Here is a 21338-nt window from a genome sequence, read left to right as displayed (position 1 = left end):
CAAAACAGTTGATATTTTTTACCAAAAATTTTCAGTGCAGTATATAAATAATTGCATTCACTATGTATGTCCAATTTTCATTAATCTAGTTATCTATTCATTAATTCAGCAGATGCTTATTGAGTTCAAGAATCAGATATAGTCAGTTAAGAATTTAGTGCAAAAGTTTCTTCCATTGTGAACTATGTATTCTAGTAGCTGGATATACATGGTTACATTTTACAGTATGTTATGAATTCATGAATGCTACCATATAAGAATAAAATAAGAGATATTTTGAGTGTACGAGAAAGACAAACATCAATGTTTTAAAATGATGATTGTCATCATTTGACCCAGCTTTTCCACTCCTCAGTGTATACCCAAGGGACTTAAAATCAGTGAACTACAGTGATGCAGCCACATCAATGTTTATAGCAACTCAATTCACAATAGCTAAACTATGGAACCTACCTAGATGTCCTTCAACAGATGAATGGATAAAGAAAATATGGTATAAATATAAATATATTATAACAACCTTAAAGAGGAATGAAATTATGACATTTGCAGTTAAATGGATGGAGCTGGAGAATATCATGCTAAGCAAAATAAGCCAAACTCAAAAAAAAAAAAAAAAAAAAAAGGCCAAATGTGTTCTCTGAGAAGCGAATGTTGATTCAAAATGAGGGAATTTTGGATCGGGAAGAGGGGAGGAGGGGAAGTAGAGGGGGTTGAGGGTGGAAAGGACAGAGGAATGAGACAGAGATTATTACCCTATATACATGTATGATTCCACAACTAATTTGACTCTGCACCATGTACAGCCAGAGGAATGAGAAGTTGTGCTCCATTGTGTACTTAGTGTCAAAATCCTTTCTACTGCCCTGGATAACTATTTAGAGCACATTTTAAAAGGTAAATAAATAATAAAATGGTGGTTGTATTGATGCTCAAGAAAGATTTCATTTGAGCAAAGCTTTAACAATGATTTTGAGCCATTCAATCACAAATAGATGTTGTAAGGAAGAGCATCCTAGACTGAGAGAAGCCAGAGAACAACCTGAGGCCTGAGGTGGTTGGTGTGCTTGATAAAAGGTTTGCAGCACTCTGTGACTGGAGTAAAGCGAGATAAGGGAAAATAGAAGGCAGGAAAGTCAGAGGCAATGTAGGGTCACATAATGGTGCGCTTTTGTGGACTATTGTTAATAATAAGTTTTTCTCTAAATAAGATGAAAGTCATTGGAGTGTGGCAGCAGAGAAATGATGTGCTCCTAATTTTGTTTGAAAAGGATCTCTATGTTGATAATAGACTAAGGAAAGCTTTTACACACCAAAAATAATTAAGAAGCAATTTATACTCCAGTGAGAGAAGAGCAGTGAGAAGAGGCCAGATTCTGGATATATGTTAAATTAAATCTACCAAGGATTCTTATGGATTGAATATGCAGTATGAGAGAAATTAACCAATGAACTTTGGATGGGATGGGTTAAGGAGCACAGGTCCTTTGTTTTAGAAAGAATAAGCTTAGATAACTTAAATATCCAAGTGGAAACAGCAAATAGGTATATGTATATGCAAGTTAAGATTATAGGGGACAGTTCTTTAAGAATTTCTGGAAGTCCTGAGTAAATGTCTCACTCATGCTCATAAGGAACTCCAGTCAACCCCCAGATTACACATAGTACTTTTTATTCTCTTGCTTTTCCTTATACCAACACTTGAAGGACATCATTGTTATTTTTCTTGGACACAGTGGTTGCTTCCAAAAAGTAGTATTTTGTCTGAGGGAAAAACTCTTTCTTGTAGGCATGTACATGAACCTGTGTGTGTGTGTGTGTGTGTGTGTGTGTGTGAGAGAGAGAGAGAGAGAGAGAGAGAGAGAGAGAGAGAGATTCTGTCATGGCTGTTTCATTCACTAAAATGTTTCTCATACATAAAAAGTGTATTTCCCGGTTGGGGCTGTAGCTCAGTGGCAGATTGCATGCCTAGCATGTGTGAGACACTGGGTTCCATCCTCAGCGCCACATACAATAAACAGATAAAGGCATTCTGTCCATTTACAAATAGCAATTTTTAATGTATTTCCTTCAATTTCGGAATAAAAATATTTTCCACTCTTAAATTTATTTAATTTATAAAGATTGGTTGAAAAAAAGTCACAGCTTCTTTCAGAAACGAAGTAGTATATGGGATTATTTAAGAAATATTTTGAATTTCTAGCCAATTTTTTATCATTCTAAAAATAAGATACAATGCTTAAAATAATAATAATAATAATAATAATAATAATAAAAAACTTCTCTTTGACTTATAATTTGGCACTTAGTTTAATAAAACAGAGCAGATGTTAGTGAAGTACATATATGTGAACAAGAAATTTTTTTCCCATCTGATTCAGATTTAGACTAGAAACAAGAAATTGACCAATGCCAAATATCTTCCTCTACTTTCTTCTTTGACAATAGTTGGTCCAGTTTAACAGACATTGGCTTATGGAAGTTGGAGATCCCTTATCTCTAAATTTAAGTCTTAGAGTTTCCTCTTATATAAAATGTAGATTAATAGTTATTTTAGGGCATCAGTAAAAATGGAATTTTATATATATATATATATATGGTATTCAGAAGGGTGAGTGCTACCTAGTAATGAACTGGTCCTGAAAATCAGAATCAAGTCACATTCCACTCGTGTTGAACAGTGAACACCTGAGAAATACCAAGAAAAGATCAAAAAGTTTTGTTTAAAGGATAGAACACAGATAAAGACTCCTCCAGACAGGGAGGTCCATTGCTGGTGACCCAGGGGAGTGGGGGTGTCCCACCCTTTTATAGATTTTAGGTTTTATTTCTTCTTATGTCTCCTCCTCTTGACTAACCTTCATTATCAAAAGCTGGGAGAGGAGCTGCCCTGGGGGTATATCTCTCTATTTTCCATATCTGCCCAGAAAGGCAGACAGGGAGTCTCTAAGGGGCTATTCATTGAGGACTCCAGTTTGGGAGGAATAATCCTCTGCAGGCAGGTGACCCTGACAATTGGAGAGGGGGAGGGACAGTGCTCTTGAGATGTTAGCGTTTTATTTTCTTTTGAATCAGCCCCCATCTTTCTAACCCAATCATTCATTATCTAAACTGACTGTCCTTTTGCCCCATCTCAATCTGCCCTCTGATTAAAGACACCTTTACTGCTGAAAAGTGAAATGGTTGATGAATGCTTTGGCTTTTCAGGCTGGGAGGGGGCAACATGGGGTAAGCAGTCTGGGTTTCCCTTGTAGAAATGTTGTAAGTGGATCTATTGAAAAGTCTGTGGAGAAAGTCTGGTTTGGAAAGAAAAGGTAGTAAAGTCACTTGAGAGGTGGGTCTTCTGAGTGAAACAAAAAGACATAAGTGACGGAATGAAATTAATACAAAATAAATGTCAGAGCATCTGATACATATCAATGAATATCATGATGATGACAGAAACCAGTAATTTTTACCACGCAGTGTAAGAGCTAAGAAATTGTTCCCATAATAAAGCCAGTGGGGACATGGCCTCTACTTGGGAATGTAAATCTTTAGTATGTAAGTGACATTGCCAGAGTTTTCAGGAATGTAAACACAACACTTAGTTTTTATAATGTTATAGATGCTCCCGTAAGATGTAGTTACAATATCTAATGTCATCTGATTTTTGTAAAATATTATTTTTATTGGCATAATTTCTTAGTAGAGATTTTTAAATCTCTGCCATTTAGGACTAGCAAACAGATAAAATCTATTTACATAGGAGGTTAGGAAGATTTGTAGGCCTTTAATTGACTAAAATCTTCAGATTCTGATAGTCTTCTTTGATAGTGATCAGGCTTTTCTGTCTAAGAATCCCTCTCTCAAAGCTTCCAGTGTTACTCTTAGTGGAGCCAACTCAAGGGTCAGGGAAACAAAAAGAGACATAGAGATAAGATGCAGTGGCAGGAAAAGTGGGAGAATGGCACAATGGCCAAGCTGCCAGCTTTATTCATATCTATAGGTTACATTAGGTCATTGACATAGGTAGTACATTGTTGTTCATTGTGTCATTAGGCAGGTTAGCAACATTATGCAGCTTCTTTCTTAGTTACATACTGTAGTTTCAATGTGCAATGTTAGGAGCTTTGTGTAGCTCTCAAGAAAGACCTTGTTTAAAGTTTACTGTTAGTGGGAAGGTCCAAGAGCACCAGAGTTTGGTGAAACATTGTGTTGGTCTAACAAGACAGTTTCTTTATTCCCAGGAGCTGTGTGCCTGAGATCAAGGTCGAGGCTGATAAGACAATAGTACAGAGCCTCCTCATGCAGGGCATTTCTACAACAGCCAGGCATTTCCTAGCGATCAGGAATTCTGTGCCATTTCAGAGACTTCCTTAACCAAGAAGCATGCCACAGTCATAAAGCTATCCGATCCCAAACACAGAACCCCTACACTCAAGTATACATCTTAAGTTATATTAACAAGAACTATTGTCTTTTCTTTTAAATGTCCAGGTTTGGCTCTGTTTCCAAAATAACTTGTTTTTCTAGGTGTTTAAGACCAAGCTGGTCAAATTGATCTCATTCCTATCTATTGTTAAGAGTCAGCTGAGTTTCCTCAGGGGCTGAGTTTCCTCTTGGGAGCTTGTGAGTAGCCTCTTAGCTCCTCTAGTGGCACCTTCCAGGATCTGTCAGAGTCTTGTTGACATGTGGCTTCCCTTGGAAGCATCAAGAACTTTTTCTTCTCTGATGACCCTCTGTTTGGCAGCATGTACACTAGTCAGCTTTCTATTCTCCAGGGTCTCACTTGTCCCCCTGATCAGGCAGTTATATGGCCCAGAGTTGCAAATCCCCTAAGGAAGTCCCCTCATTCCCTGTATTTGAGCTGACCTCACAGGACATGAGCCAAATATTGGCTATTTTCTCTTGACCCTTGACTTCCTTAACTTTAGTCTTTAAGCTTTGGTCGTAAACATCCAACAAGCCATTAACATCAGTCTTAAAGCAAAACACTGGGTTTTAACTTTAATGTCTGTAACTTTACAGTTTTTTGTGCCTTCCATTTAATTGGGGTCAGTATTGGTACTGGATGTTAGCCTTACCTCCCATCTGTTCTATATTTGATGGCCTATTATCTCAAATTAATTCAGGTTGTTAAGAGTTGTACTTCTGTAAGGTACTAATGGACAATAGTTATAAAGTTTACAAAAAATACAAAATTATATTAACAAGAGTAAGATCATATTTAATTTGTATAATAGCTATGAACCTAGAAACATATTTTTTATAATCCCAAATCTTTATTTCAAATTTTAGTTTAAAGAACATTGGGTGGTGAAATGCTCTTCTAATCTTTATATTTAAAAAATTTGTTTACTTGGGGGATATGAATACATACCAAGAAGTCAGTAACAGCACCATAGTTATACTGATGTTCTTATATTAACCAAGTTTAGCTTTTAAAGAAAAATTCACAATCCGTAGTGTTGTATAATATCTAAAATAACAGTTGTTGTTTAACCAGAGTTGTATAAACTCAAATTCTTTTAAGACTAATTTTTCTAAATAGTAAAATTTAACAAACACAATAAATTATCATGATAGGTAAGAGCAGATCAGTGTTTTATGATTTTTTTTTCACTTTGACACATAGGATTAAACTTTGGTTTATATTACTTCATTAATATTTGACCTTAGGAAAAAACCTTGAATAGCTGCCAATTATAGTCAACTTATTTACACACACACTTTTTGAGATTTACCCTTCACAAACTTTCTATAACTTCCTTAGACATTCTCCAACTTTTTATCACACAAAAGACTTTTTCATCCTTCTACTTTTATATTAAAATATATGTTCATACCTATCACCTTCTTATATCTTTTTTCTAGCTATTGACCCATTTGTAAATTGCCTTCTAAAACAAATCTTATAAAATTCCTAAATTTAGACAAAATATTAATAAAATGAATACTTTGTTTTTGTGGTACTTTAACAGAAACCCAACAGAACTTTTTTATACTTTTTGTATATAAAATTAAGCCTGATAGAATATTAATTCTTAGTAACTTTGTTTAATGAAAACACAGATACAAAGCAATCTTAAACTTTTTCCCATTTACCAATTTATGAAAACACATTTAATGTTTAAATATATTAACTTATGGAATTGAAGAGTTTAAGAGTGCTTGATTTTACCTTTAGTAGTTGATGTTTTAGCACTTAAAATTTGCAGATTAATCAGATGTCTTCTCTAACAAACACATTTATGAAGATCAACCCATTGATGTTAAATATAATTTACTCACGTTTAACTGTAAAAGACAAGCTATCAAACAAGTGTATTTAACAGTATTAATCATCTCTTCCTTGTTGAAGAAAAATCCTAGAGAAAATTGATAGCACATTCTAGATATTTTATAAAAATCAACACTCTGTTAATTGTCTAACCACTTAGAAAAAATTGGGAGTTAGTAATTTAAAAGACATCTTTACTCTCATATGTTTCCCTAATTTAAATTAAACCTTGATTTTTAAGCCACATCAACTAAAAAGTATCTGGATCCATTTTTTATTTAAATTTTAACTTATGACCGCTCAACTCATTTATCTAAGCCAATTTTGATTCCATGTACATAATATATGGACACAAGCATATATGTCAACACAACAATACACAGGTGTGCACACATACATAAAACAATGCTTTTATAGCTTTTTGTAGGTGTATCTCCACAGGCAACACTACAGATGTTTATTAAAGATTTTATTAAATTTAACCTGTTAAAAATTAAATAGAGACTTGTACATTATGAATCAACTATTAGGCAGGCCTCAACAGTTGGAAATGTTAGGTTTAAAGTCTAACAGCCATGGTGGACACTAAAATTAAAGGTTCAGGTTGCCACTTGTCCTTGTTGCCAAACCTGGTCTCAATACAAACTCTCCAATAGAGAATTATAGCCATCGGAGGGAAATGTAAATTTTATTACAATTCTCTAGCTTGGTCTTTTCTGTAAAAATGAAGAAAATAGTCCTAGTCCTCGAATTATTCCCAACATCACCATGGCTATGTCCTTTTTAGGATCTGTAAAAGGAGATTTTTCCAATATATCTGAGAGCTAATGCTTGAAAAATTGGCCTCTGAACAAGACACATTGTAAAAACTTCTACGGATACATAAATTAAGACTGCTCAGAAAAAAAATATATTTAGGCATCCAGTATCAAATGTGAAATTTACCATAAAACCATAAGCTCAAAAATATTAAATTAAAAAAAATAGAGTTCTGAAAAAAAAAAATGACATGGCTGTAATTGTTCCAGTAAAGAACCATGCAGAACGTCTTTATCAGATCAGAGTGCACTGTTGGGTCAGATTAGGGTTAGTTTAGATATTCAAAGAATGTGAGAGTCCTGAAAACCTCAGGTAAAGATTTTCAAGGTAAGGAAGACTTGTGTTTCTGAGATCATTCCATTTTTCACTTCCTGTACTGTAGCATTTAGGGAGGAACTTGTTAAGAAATCAGGGTGGTAGAGTGCTAAAGCAGAGCAGATAAAATAGTCATTTAGGGCCCACAGTCTTGAATTTAAAAGTGATGCTTTCTTCCCCCCTTGGGTCTGAAGCCAGTCTTCTGCAAGCCTTGTAAGTCTTGCCAGCTCTGTAAGCCTCTGCAATTTAAATTTCAGATGCAAGCCTTGCAGAGATAGAGATCTGGCCTCACCCAAGTAAGGAAAGTTGCTTTTCTGAGCTCCAGAGGCAAACTGCATGCAAAGGGCATTTTAACCCTTTTTGGTTTTTTTCTTTCCCAAGTTGGTAATCAGACCAGGTTTGGAAGCATAAAATCATGAGACAATCATCTCCTATCAATACTTTTGAGGACAAGTCTCACTTCAGAACAACATGAAAATGAACAGCATGAAGAGAACAGAAGCACTGAGGAACTATCTCTTTGGCTAGAGGACATCTCCACAATATTGTCCCTCCTTCCATGCATGACCTCTGGATATAACTGCAGCCTTATAGGTCTGGTCATAACCCATGTGCTTTTTCATGGGGGGCCAGGAAATAGATGGAAGCCTCTGAATTATCCATGCTTATCATGTGACTTGTAACCCTGGAAAAACATAGGACCCCTTTTTGTAACAAGTCTTGACCTGTCAGTGTTGAGCCTCCCATTAGTTAACAAACATTTGGGGGGTGCTTGTGGGGGGATTGGACCTTACTTAGAATGGAGAATCACAGTTGAATCTTTAATTATATTTTGGCACAATTTGGGCTTTTTTAAAACAAGGTCTATTAGGCCTGCACATAGAAACCTAGGACTATTTTCTTTCTTTTTACAGAAAAGACTAAGCTAGAGAATTGTATCAAAATTTACATTTCCCTCTGATGGCCATAATTCTCTATTGGAGAGTTTGTATGGGGACCATGTTTGGCAACAGAAGAACACTGGGATAAAGGATGGAATAAAGAGTTTTTGCTCACTGTAGGCCAAAGGAATGTTCAGAAGTGAGAAAGATATACTTATCAGATTTCCCTGAGGAATTTAAGCCAAAGGTGAATTGAAAGGGAATCAGTATAACTCTCCCATTTCACAGTCAAAGAAGCTTGCAGGGCACACAGGAATACAAAAACAACAAGGGAAATACCCACAGGCTTGTGAAGGCTAAATTTGTGAACCAGGGAAGCTCAGGCATTTCCTTATGAACCTCTCCACCACTCCATGTCCCTCTCTCAATGCTGGAGTTTGAACTGCTGGATTCTGATGGGTGAGGAGGGGAAGTGCTCAGGAGAAACCAGCATGGGAGAGGGCAGTATGGCTCATCTGAAAGCAGATGTCACTGGGGCTTTCACCCAGTGCCTTTTGATTTGCTACAGGATACACTATAAAGACAATAGGGATTGGACCAAAAAAACTTTAATATTCATTGGGGGGTGACCCTGGCCAGAATCTCTCTTGTCTATCTCCATGTATCCAAAGGCAGACTGGGATTAGAGACAACTGTGTTCTCCTGCCAGATATGCTCCAAGCATGCATGAAATTGTGAGAAATGTTTTTGGCAGAACCCAACATGCCTGACCCACAGGAGAGTTGATTAGGAGCCACCTAGGCCATAAATCCTGTCACCTGGGTTTGTAGAATGCTGTTTTGCACTAATTGCACTTAATTAGCCAATGGGTGCCCATTATTGTCCTCCACAAAGAAAGACACACCTGAAAGATATGGGGTGCAGATTTGGTGATGATTCCAGACTAGCCCCCATCTGGACCCAGTCTTGAAAGTCAGAATTGAGTCTCATTCCCCTGGTGTTGAAGATTGAAATGCTGAGGCAAAAGCAAAGAATTATATTTAAAGGATAGAGGAGAGAGGGGAGAACACTGAAATTCCTGTGAAGTGGGTCCAGACCTGGTGCCCCAAGGAAGTGGGTGTATCTTTCACCTTTTATAGATTTTAGATTTCCTTTCTTCTCATGTCACCTCTCTTTTCCTCTTATCTTGCTTACCTGGTCAAAGGCAGTAAGGGAGCGTTCCAAAAAGTGCAGGAAGAAAGCCACCCAATAGGGAGTCCCTAAAGACAGGTGACCTGGGCAACAGGTTGGAGGAGAGAAAAGTGCTCTGGAGGCATTTGCATTTTATTTTCTTTTGAATTAGCCCCCATCTTCTTGAAGCAATCATTCATTATCTACACAGTCTGTCCTTTTGCCTGGTCTCAGTAAGAAATATGCTTCTTAAAATTCTGATACTATTTTGACATTTAAGATCATATGGGCATTTAAAATTGATTTCCCTCATTTCTGATAAAATTATATGGGTTAATTTGTTAATTACTTCTAGTAATTATTTTTGAAGACACTTAAAAATGTCATTCCTAATGTAAATAAAACTTTTTGTGAATATTTTAAAATATACCACTAATGAAATATAATGCTTATTTGACCACGTAGAAAATTAGATTGAAGTATAAAAGGAATTCTAGAAATTTTTATGATTCTGTGTTATATAGATTATAAATTTGTTTTTTAAATGTAACTTTATAGTTTCAAGAGAATGTATACATGTGTATTTTTAGTTTAAAACAACTTCAAGCCTAGAGTATTGTTAGAAGAATGATAAAAATTAACTTTCATTTTTTTAACAATTTAATATTTTAAGAATTTTTCTGACATAATGACAAATCAAAATAATTAAACAAAGGTAATAAATTATTAGCAAACATTAAAACTTTGTAAAGTTGTGTCAATTGGCCCAATAATATTTTATAAAGAAAGTAGATGGCTAATTTCAGATCACATGTTGTATTCAGTATTTCTCATCACTCCCTGATGTTGTACAATAACATAACTGTAAAAGTTGCTTTAAACATCATGTGTGTGTGTGCATGTGTGTATATATATATATATGTGTGTGTGTGTGTGTGTGTGTGTATGATTGTTGAGTATATATATATATATATATATATATATATATATATATATAAAATTGTTGACTTCTTGTTATTTATTGGAGTTTTTGCTATTAGTTTTTAGGGACTGAGAGACATAGATAAACAAGAGTGGAAAATTTCATTTTTTTCTCACAAAATCATGTCAAAATAAAATATTTAATTGCTAGTATCAGGAATATCATTCTAGTATTTGAAGATTATTAAAATAATAATTGATGCAGAAGCAAAAAATATCTAATCTTAGTAATGCAAAGAGACTACTTAAGTAATTAATATACATTTTAATTTTGAGTTAACAGTATCTAGTAAAATGGGAAACTACCCCACGAAATGTTCACAATAAATCCTGAATATGTGAATACCATCTAAAAAACAACAATTTCCCAAGTGATTTTGTAAAATTTTTACTGCTTCAAATGGCTGATTGTTATACAAGCAATTTCGTAGAACATGTGAAATTTAAGTTGCTGAAATCATTCTTAGGTGAAATTTTTTACTGTATAGAAATAGCCTTAATGTAGCCTTAATGTACTTCCATTACCTATAGATGAATCACAAATTCAAATGTGTTAGATAAGTAAATGCAGCAATGGCTAGAAAATTTCCTCAAGAATCCAGGGTTTCTACTTTGTGCCATCCATTCTGGGCAGCTCTACCTACCTGAAATAATTTCTGTCTTACAAATGCTTTAGTTTGTGTGCTAAAACAAATCAGAGAGCCTAGTGTGGATAGGTTTCATTTGCTTTAAATATATGAATATATGTTTAAACACTAGACATTATAAACATTACATAATTTTATTTGACAAATAAAAACTAAATTTTATCTTCCAATAGTTCCCAGATCTTAATCAATGTTTGGAAATGCCAATTATTTAGGATTGATAGTATTTTAGATTATATAGTTTTTTTACTTTTGAAGTTTAATGGAACTATGCTGTTTTGTTCATGAAGAAACAAAACTATTGAAGTCTTATTTTCAGTTATAGAATGAGCTGATTTTTAGTATTAGTTTATATATAAAGAAACATAGCCTAATAATTAGTCAGTTTTGGCAAACAGCTTTCAGTGTCATAAATTGTATGCCTAAGGGCTATTCATTAAAAGAATTTGAAATATAGAAGTTTTTGCCATATATATATAGTATCAAATTTATGCTACTACCTTTCCTCTATTAAAAAATGAGTACATTTTTTTAATTTCTATATGAGAGTTCTTAGTTTACATTTCTGGTTCGTGAAATTTGAAGAAAAAGAAACATCTTAAAGTTTTAGCATGCACAACTACTGTATAGATATATTTAGATGTGGGAGTTAAAAATTAGGCATTTAGATTATTTTAACATAATTGTTTTAAAATAATAGGGATACAGATATAATTATTTGCAGTATCTTAGAATACAGGGAAAATGTGAATATCAATGTAAATATTATTACCACTAATGTTATATAACAAAAATCAATATTTTTGTAGTCCTCTTTTATTATGGTGCATATAATTAGACGTATGTGCCACATTACTGTACTTTAAAATCAGTTATTACTCTGTCTCCATGGATTTTGCCATCAACTAATTTTTTTGAGGTTTTTTTTAATTTTATTCTTATTTTTTTTATTGGTTGTTCAAAACATTACATAGTTCTTGATATATCATATTTCACACTTTGATTCAAGTGGGTTATGAACTCCCATTTTTACCCCATATACAGATTGCAGAGTCACATCAGTTATACTTCCACTGATTTACATATTGACATACTCATGTCTGTTGTATTCTGCTGCCTTTCCTATCCTCTACTATCCCCCCTCCCCTCCCCTCCCCTCTTCTCTCTCTACCCCCTCTACTGTAATTCATTTCTCCCCCTTGTATTATTTTTCCCTTTCCCCTCACTTCCTCTTGTATGTAATTTTGTATAACCCTAAGGGTCTCCTTCCATTTCCAAGCAATTTCCCTTCTCTCTCCCTGTCCCTCCCACCTCTCATCCCTGTTTAATGATATTTATCTTCTCATGCTCTTCTTCCCTACTCTGTTCTTAGTTACTCTCCTTATATCAAAGAAGACATTTGGCATTTGTTTTTTAGGGATTGGCTAGCTTCACTTAGCATAATCTGCTCTACTGCCATGCATTTCCCTCCAAATTCTATAATTTTGTCATTTTTTTAATGCAGAGTAATACTCCATTGTGTATAAATGCCACATTTTTTTTTTATCCATTCGTCTATTGAAGGGCATCTAGGTTGCTTCCACAGTCTTGCTATTGTGAATTGTACTGCTATGAACATCGATGTAGCAGTGTCCCTGTAGCATGCTGTTTTTAGGTCTTTAGGGAATAGACCCAGAAGGGGAATAGCTGGATCAAATGGTGGTTCCATTCCCAGCTTTCCAAGAAATCTCGACACTGCTTTCCAAATTGGTTGCACCAATTTGCAGTCCCACCAACAATGTACATGTGTACCCTTTTCCCCACATCCTCGCCAGCACTTGTTGTTGTTTGACTTCATAATGGCTGCCAATCTTACTGGAGTGAGATGATATCTTAGGGTGGTTTTGATTTGCATTTCTCTGACTGCTAGAGATGGTGAGCATTTTTTTCATGTACTTGTTGATTGATTGTATGTCCTCCTCTGAGAAGTGTCTGTTTAGGTCCTTGGCTCATTTGTTGATTGGGTTATTTGTTATCTTATTGTCTAATTTTTTGAGTTCTTTATATACTCTGGATATTAGGGCTCTATCTGAAGTGTGAGGAGTAAAGATTTGTTCCCATGATGTAGGCTCCCTATTTACCTCTCTTATTGTTTCTTTTGCTGAGAAAAAACTTTTTAGTTTCAGCAAGTCCCATTTGTTGATTCTAGATATTAATTCTTGTGCTATGGGTGTCCTATTGAGGAATTTGGAGCCCGACCCCACAGTATGTAGGTCATAGCCAACTTTTTCTTCTATCAGATGCCTTGTCTCTGGTTTGATATCAAGCTCCTTGATCCATTTTGAGTTAACTTTTGTGCATGGCGAGAGAAAGGGATTCAGTTTCATTTTGTTGCACATGGATTTCCAGTTTTCCCAGCACCATTTGTTGAAGATGCTATCCTTCCTCCATTGCATGCTTTTAGCCCCTTTATCAAATATAAGAAAGTTGTAGTTTTGTGGATTGGTTTCTGTGTCCTCTATTCTGTACCATTGGTCCAACCGCCCGTTTTGGTACCAATACCATGCTGTTTTTGTTACTATTGCTCTGTAGTACAGTTTGAAGTCTGGTATCGCTATACCACCTGATTCACACTTCCTGCTTAGCATTGTTTTGCTATTCTGGGTCTTTTATTTTTCCATATGAATTTCATGATTGCTTTCTCTATTTCTACAAGAAATGCCATTGGGATTTTGATTGGCATTGCATTAAACCTATAGAGAACTTTTGGTAATATCGCCATTTTGATGATGTTAGTTCTGCCTATCCATGAACAGGGTACATTTTTCCATCTTCTGAGATCTTCTTCTATCTCTCTCTTTAGGGTTCTGTAGTTTTCATTGTATAGATCTTTCACCTCTTTTGTTAGCTTGATTCCAAAGTATCTTATTTTTTTGAGGATATTGTGAATGGAGTGGTTGTCCTCATTTCCATTTCAGAGGGTTTGTCACTGATATACAGGAATGCCTTTGATTTATGCGTGTTGATTTTATATCCTGCCACTTTGCTGAATTCATTTATTAGCTCTAATAGTTTCTTTGTAGACCCTTTTGGGTCTGCTAGGTATAGAATCATGTCATCTGCAAATAGTGATAATTTAATTTCTTCTTTTCCTATTTTTATGCCTTTAATTTCTTTCGTCTGTCTAATTGCTCTGGCCAGTGTTTCGAGAACTATGTTGAACAGAAGTGGTGAGAGAGGGCATCCCTGTCTTGTTCCAGATTTTAGAGGGAATGCCTTCAATTTTTCTCCATTCAGAATGATGCTAGCCTGGGGCTTAGCGTAGATTGCTTTTACAATGTTGAGGTATGTTCCTGTTATCCCTATTTTTTTGAGAGTTTTGAACAAAAAGGGATGCTGTACTTTGTCGAATGCTTTTTCCGCATCTATCAAGATGACCATATGGTTCTTATTTTTAAGTCTATGATGTGGTGGATAACATTTATTGATTTCCATATATGGAACCAGCCTTGCATCCCAGGGATGAATCCTACTTGATCATGGTGTACAATTTTTTTGATATGATTTTGTATCTGATTCGCTAGAATTTTATTGAGGATTTTTGCGTCTAGGTTCATTAGAGATATAGGTCTGTAGTTTTCTTTCTTTGAAGTGTCTTTGTCTGGTTTAGGAATCAGGGTGATGTTGGCTTCGTAGAATGAATTTGGAAGTTCTCCCTCTTTTTCTATTTCCTGAAATAGCTTGAAAAGTATTGGTATTAGTTCCTCTTTAAAGGTTTTGTAAAATTCTGCTGTATACCCATCCGGTCCTGGGCTTTTCTTAGTTGGTAATCTTTTGATGGTTTCTTCTATTTCCTCAATTGATATTGGTCTGTTAAGGTTGTCTATATCCTCCTGTCTCAATCTGGACAGATCATATGACTTAAGAAATTTATCGATGCCTTCACTATCTTCTATTTTATTTGAGTATAAGGGTTCAAAATAATTTCTGATTATCTTCTGTATTTCTGAAGCGTCTGTTGTGATATTGCCTTTTTCATCCTGTATGCTAGTAATTTGAGTTCTCTCTCTTCTTCTCTTCATTAGCATGGCTAAGGGTCTGTCGATCTTATTTATTTTTTCAAAGAACCAACTTTTAGTTTTATCAATTTTTTCAATTGTTTCTTTTGTTTCGATTTCATTAATTTCAGCTCTGATTTTAATTATTTATTTCCTTCTACTTCTTTTGCTGTTATTTTGCTCTTCTTTTTCTAGAATTTTGAGATGAAGTATGAGATCATTTATTTGTTGGTTTTTTCTTTTTTTAAGGAATGAACTCCATGCAATGAATTTTCCTCTTAGAACTGCTTTCAATGTGTCCCATAGATTCCGATATGTTGTGTCTGTGTTTTCATTTATCTCTAAGAATTTTTTAATTTCCTCCTTAATGTCTTCTATAACCCATTGATCATTCAGTAACCTATTGTTCATTCTCCAAGTGATGCCTGATTTTCCTTCCTTCTTTTATCGTTGATTTTCAGTCTCATTCCATTATGGTCAGATAAGATGCATGGTATTATCTCTACTCCTTTATATTGTCTAAGAGTTGCCCTGTGACATAATATATGATCTATTTTTGAGAAGGATACATGTGCTGCTGAGAAAAAAGTGTAACTGCTTGATGTTGGGTGGTATATTCTATATATGTCAATTAAGTCTAGGTTGTTAATTGTGTTATTGAGTTCTATAGTTTCCTTATTCAACTTTTGTTTGGAAGATCCATCCATTGGTGAGAGAGGTGTGTTGAAGTCTCCCATGATTATTGTATGGTGGTCTATTAGACTCTTGAACTTGAGAAGAGTTTGTTTGATGAACATAGCTGCACCATTGTTTGGGGCATATATATTTATGATTGTTATGTCTTGTTGGTGTATGGTTCCCTTGAGCAGTATGTAGTGTCCCTCTTTATCCCTTTTGATTAACTTTGGCTTGAAATCTATTTTATTTGATATGAGTATGGACACTCCTTCTTGTTTCCGAAGTCCATATGAGTGATATGATTTTTCCCAACCCTTTACCTTCAGTCTATGTATGTCTTTTCCTATCAAATGCATCTCCTGTAGGCAGCATATTGTTGGGTCATGTTTTGTGATCCATTCTACTAGCCTGTGTCTCTTAATTGGTGAGTTTAAGCCATTAACATTTAGGGTTATTATTGAGATATGGGTTATCCTTCCAGCCATATTTGTTTATTTATGTTACTGAATATGGTTTGTTTTCCTCTTTGATTATTTTCCCCCCTTTACTGTCCTACCTCCCACTGTTGGTTTTCATTGTTATTTTCCATTTCCTCTTCCTGTAATGTTTTGCTGAGGATTTTTTGGAGAGATGGTTTTCTAGCTGCAAATTCTTTTAACTTTTGTTTATCGTGGAAGGTTTTAATTTCATCTTCTATCTTGAAGCTTAATTTTGCTGGATACACAATTCTTGGTTGGAACCCATTTTCTTTCAGTGTTTGAAATATGTTATTCCAGGATCTTCTAGCTTTCAAAGTCTGTGTTGAGAGATCAGCTGTTAGAACCCATTTTCTTTCAGTGTTTGAAATATGTTATTCCAGGATCTTCTAGCTTTCAAAGTCTGTGTTGAGAGATCAGCTGTTATCCTGATTGGTTTACCCCTAAATGTAATCTGCTTCCTTTCTCTTGTAGCTTTTAAAATTCTCTCCTTATTCTGTATGTTGGGCATCTTCATTATAATGTGTCTAGGTGTGGATCTCTTATGATTATGCACATTTGGCGTCCTGTAGGCTTCTAGGATTTGGGATTCTGTCTCGTTCTTCAAGTCTGGGAAGTTTTCTCAAATTATTTCATTGAATAGATTGCTCATTCCTTTGGTTTGGAGCTCTGTGCCTTCCTGTATCCCAATGACTCTTAAGTTTGGTCTTTTAATGTTATCCCGTATTTCTTGGATGTTCTGCTCATGGTTTCTTAACAGTCTTGCTGAGCTATCTATGTTCTTTTCAAGTTGAAATACTTTGTCTTCATTGTCTGATGTTCTATCTTCTAAGTGTTCTACTCTGCTGGTAGTATTCTCAATTGAGTTTTTAAGTTGGTTTATTGCTTCCTGCCTTTCTAGGATTTCGGTTTGTTTGTTTTTTATAACCTCTATCTCCCTGTATAGTTGATCTTTTGCTTCCTGGATTTGTTTATGTATTTCATTGTTGAAGAGATCTTTCATTGTCTGATTTTGCTGTCTAATGTCTTCCTTGAGACTCCAGATCATCTGAAGCATGTATCTCCTGAATTTTTTATCTGACATTCCATCTGCTGCAGATATTACCTCTTCTAACTTTGAGTTGACCTGCATTGCTTGTGGTCCTTTCTTTCCTTGTCTCTTCATACTGTTTGTGTTTCTTTCTGCTTACTGAGACTGTTGAGTTGTTGAATTTTCCCCCTATATATTTGTATTACTCTTGTATAGTTGCAAAGTCTCCCGCGCAGGCGCGGGCAGGGGCTCTGCTCCTCCTCCAATTGGGGCACTGTGCCTACCACATCGGCAGGCCGCTGGGCCTGTTCTGCTGGTTGGTAGCAGGTGCGCCTACCTTGCAGGCGCGTAGGGCGGCTCTGCCACTCCCAGGTTGCTGGGACTGACCTGCTGGTGGGTTGCAGGTCCGGCTACCTTGCAGGCGTGGGGGGAGGGTGCACACCTATTTGTATTTAGACAGTTACGCGAAATGGAGGACGTAATGCTTGGGATGAAAGTTGGGGGGAAGGGGAAGGTAGGTGCGCTTGAAAAGAAAGAAGGAGAAGGAGATAGATAGCATAGAGGAGAATGGAAAGAGCAGTAAAACTTGGAAGGGGAGAGAGAGAGGGAAAAGGGAGAGAAAAAATTAAAATGAAATAGGAAATAAATAAGGCCTTAGAGATCCATTTTCTTCTCTTCCTGTAGGCAAAGCTGTGCCCTCCGGGCTGAGTTTTGCCCTCAATGTGTCAACAGCAATCCCTGTAAGGTGGTTCCTGGGAGTCTCTCCATCCTGTTGGTCCAGAGCCGTTTCACTTCTACAGCCCCTCCTCCCCTTCCTCCTGCCAGCCAGCCAGGTCCTGCTCACCGGAGGCAGTTCCCCAAGGATTTGGTTACACTTTCAGCCCCACCGAGTGCTCTATTTCCCTAACTACTGAGCACTCTTGCTGTCATTCATCTAAGCCCCAGTGCTATGGAGCTGTGGTCTGGGAGTCAATTGTTTAATTTTTCCGGACCCCTTTGGTGGGCACACCTTCGGAATCTGGCAGCTAACACCATTGGTGTCGTTGCTGGTGGTAATAGGAGTTGGGGGTCGAGGATCCCCTCTACTTCCCTCAGCCCCTACAGTCACAACCACACTGCTGGCAGTAGGAGGAGTTGGGGGTCTGGAGTGTCCTCTGTTTCCCTCTGCCCCACCGTCACACCCTCTCAGTTCGCGGTTGGGGGATTTGGGGGTGGGGCGTCTTCTCTGCTTCCCTCTGCCCCTACAGTCACGCCCTCGTCACTGGCAGTAGGTTGAGTTGGGGGCCGAGAGTCCTTTGGCCCTTACGGTCACGCCCACGGAGAGATTTTGAAGTTTCCCGGTTGTCTGTATCTGGTGTGGGTGGGAGTCACATACCTGCTAAAGTAGATTCCGCTGGAATCTCTTTGGCCGAACTTCGGTGACTTCCCCTCTCTGCTATGGCGGGCCCCTGGCTCCTTGACAGAGTGTCCGAAGGGAGGGGTGGAACTGGCTTGTCTCTGGTCTGACACAATCTCTGGTTTTAGTTCCCAGTTCGCTATTTCATAAAGGGTTGGTTAGATTCCCTTCACGCTGTCTCGGGGGGGGAGCCGTTCACTGGGTGGGCGGGGCTGTTAGTAGAGCCGGGAGGGCACGGGCTGTCTGCTGGGCCAGGCGGGGACACTTCTCGCTGCACTGGGCCGCCGGGGGCTGCCTGTAGAGCCGGGCCGCTGCGGCCGTGTGGCTAAGATCCGGGCGGGCGGGGTAGCTGTTCGCTGAGTGAGAGCGGGGCCTCCCGGTACGGCGGGATGGCGGGTTCTGTCTGCGGGTTCGGGCGGGCCGCGCCGCTCGGGGCCGCTGGCCGCTTTCTGAAGCGGCCGGTGGCCGCGGGATTGTACCTCTGCACCCGCCGGGGGGCCGCTTGTAGAGCCGGGCAGCTGCGGCCGCGTGGCTACGAGCCTGGCAGGCATGGTGGCCATTCGCAGAGTGAGAGCAGGGCCTCCCCGGGACGGTGGGATGGTGGGTGCTATCTGCGGGTTTGGGCGGGCCGCGCCGCTCTGGGCCGCTGGCCGCTTGCAGAAGCGGCTAGTGGCTGCGGGACTGGACCTCCGCGCCCGCGTGGCCGGCTAAGATCCACTTGTCTGGGACAAACTGACACTTCTAATAAACCTACCAATTCCCGGCAGGTCCCCTCTTAACGGAATTTTGCTAGAAGTTCCTCAGTAGGTAGACTGCCGCTATTCCAATGGGTCTTTCTGATCCCGTTAATGTGGAGACATTGGAATCGCTGCTTCCTCACCGGCAGCCATGTTGGATCCCCTGCACATAAACATTCATACCTCATAATGCTTCATGGTTCCCTCACAGTGTGGCTCCTGCTTCTACTACTGTGGATACAGCTTTCTATCTCCATGAAACACAGCACAGAGCACCTCACATGCTCGCAACCGCGGCGCGAGACTTGCCATCAACTAATTTTACAGATTTAATTATCCCTCCTCCTCCTCCTCCTCCTCGGGATTGTTTTAGTAGTTTGTTTTATACTGATGTAAAATTTACCTGATTCTAATGTCAAATATGCAGAAGAAGATTTCTGTGCAGATGCCTTATTTTGTATATTTGCCAGTATTTATTTGGGTCAGATATCCTAGGGTTGACACTTAGTCATCACATGGAAAGGCACAGAATATTGATAGACATTGTAAAATCCACCTGATACATTTATATTACTTTTTATTCTTAACAGAAACTTATCCACACCCAGTAACCTTGGCACAGATGCTCAACTTACAATGAGGTTATCACATAATAAATTCATCATATATTGAAAATATCATGTTAAAATGCATTGAATATACCTGATCTATTGAATATCATAACTTAGAAAATGAATATGCTGTAGAGTATTCATCATTTATTCCTGTTATTGTGTGACTGAATAGTAGCTGTGTCTCCTTGCTATTTCCTAGAAATTTCAAAGTGTCATACTTACTACATACTACACTGGGAAAAAATAAAAATACAAAAGTGGAAGGATGGTTTCCACTGAATTTCTATTGCTTTTGAAACAGCATAATATATTGAACTATTGTAAGTTGGAATTGTCTGTGTAAAATATAAATATTTTATGTGTGTATATATATGTATATATACATAAAATTATACATACATATATAAAATGTAAGTTAATTAATACAAGTCAGTAGATATTCTTGATGGGCCTGGTGGCACCCACCTCTAATCCCAGAGATAGAGGAGGTTGAGACAGGAGGATCACAAGTTTAAGGCCAGTGTCAGCATCTTAGCAAGGCCCTAAACAACTTAGTAAGACTCTGTTTCAAGATAAATAAGTAAGTAAGTAAGTAAATAAGTAAATAAATAAATAAATAAATAAAATGATCTGGGGTGTCTCTTAATAGGAAAACCCTTCAATTCAATCCGGTATCCTGCCAAAGAAGACATTCTTTAAAATGAATTTGAATTGGCTAGATGATTAGATTAAATTATTTGTTCAAAAACTTCTCCCTAAGGTTTGAATAACCTATCCTTTTGCCATTTATTCAGATTCTCATACCTCCAATGAGAAGAGAGAACCACAAGAAACTAAAAGAAGAGGTATATCGAGGTGAGATACAACCATTTCTTTTTTCCTTTTGATTAGTTCACTTCTCAGTACTTCAAAAGTAAAAGGAAGGACCTAACATTTTATAAAAATCAGTACTTTCATGGTTGCATCATGTCCTTCCCATCAGGTGGAATTTAAAATGACATATTTAATTTAAAGTGCATGTGCTGACAGGAAAGGATGGCAGGCATATTCCTTTCAGAATCTGTGATGTTTCCTGATATTTTATTAGATTGAAGATGATAGCTTTTAATTTCAAGGTTGTATACCAATACTTGCTATTTAAAATGATTATTCTTTATTATTTTGCAATTGACTACAAAATTTATTAATTTAAAATTGACACATTTGCACAATTGTTACACAAAAATCTCTATATTAGTACCATGAAAAAGTGGAGGAAATTGACTTTTTTAAAAATTTCAGTAAGTATGTTAAAA

This window comes from Spermophilus citellus (assembly GCF_964194105.1).
Source record: "Spermophilus citellus genome assembly, chromosome: 8".
NCBI lineage: Eukaryota > Metazoa > Chordata > Mammalia > Rodentia > Sciuridae > Spermophilus > Spermophilus citellus.
The sequence above is the reverse complement of the archived record's forward strand: the minus strand, read 5'-3'. Positions refer to the sequence as shown.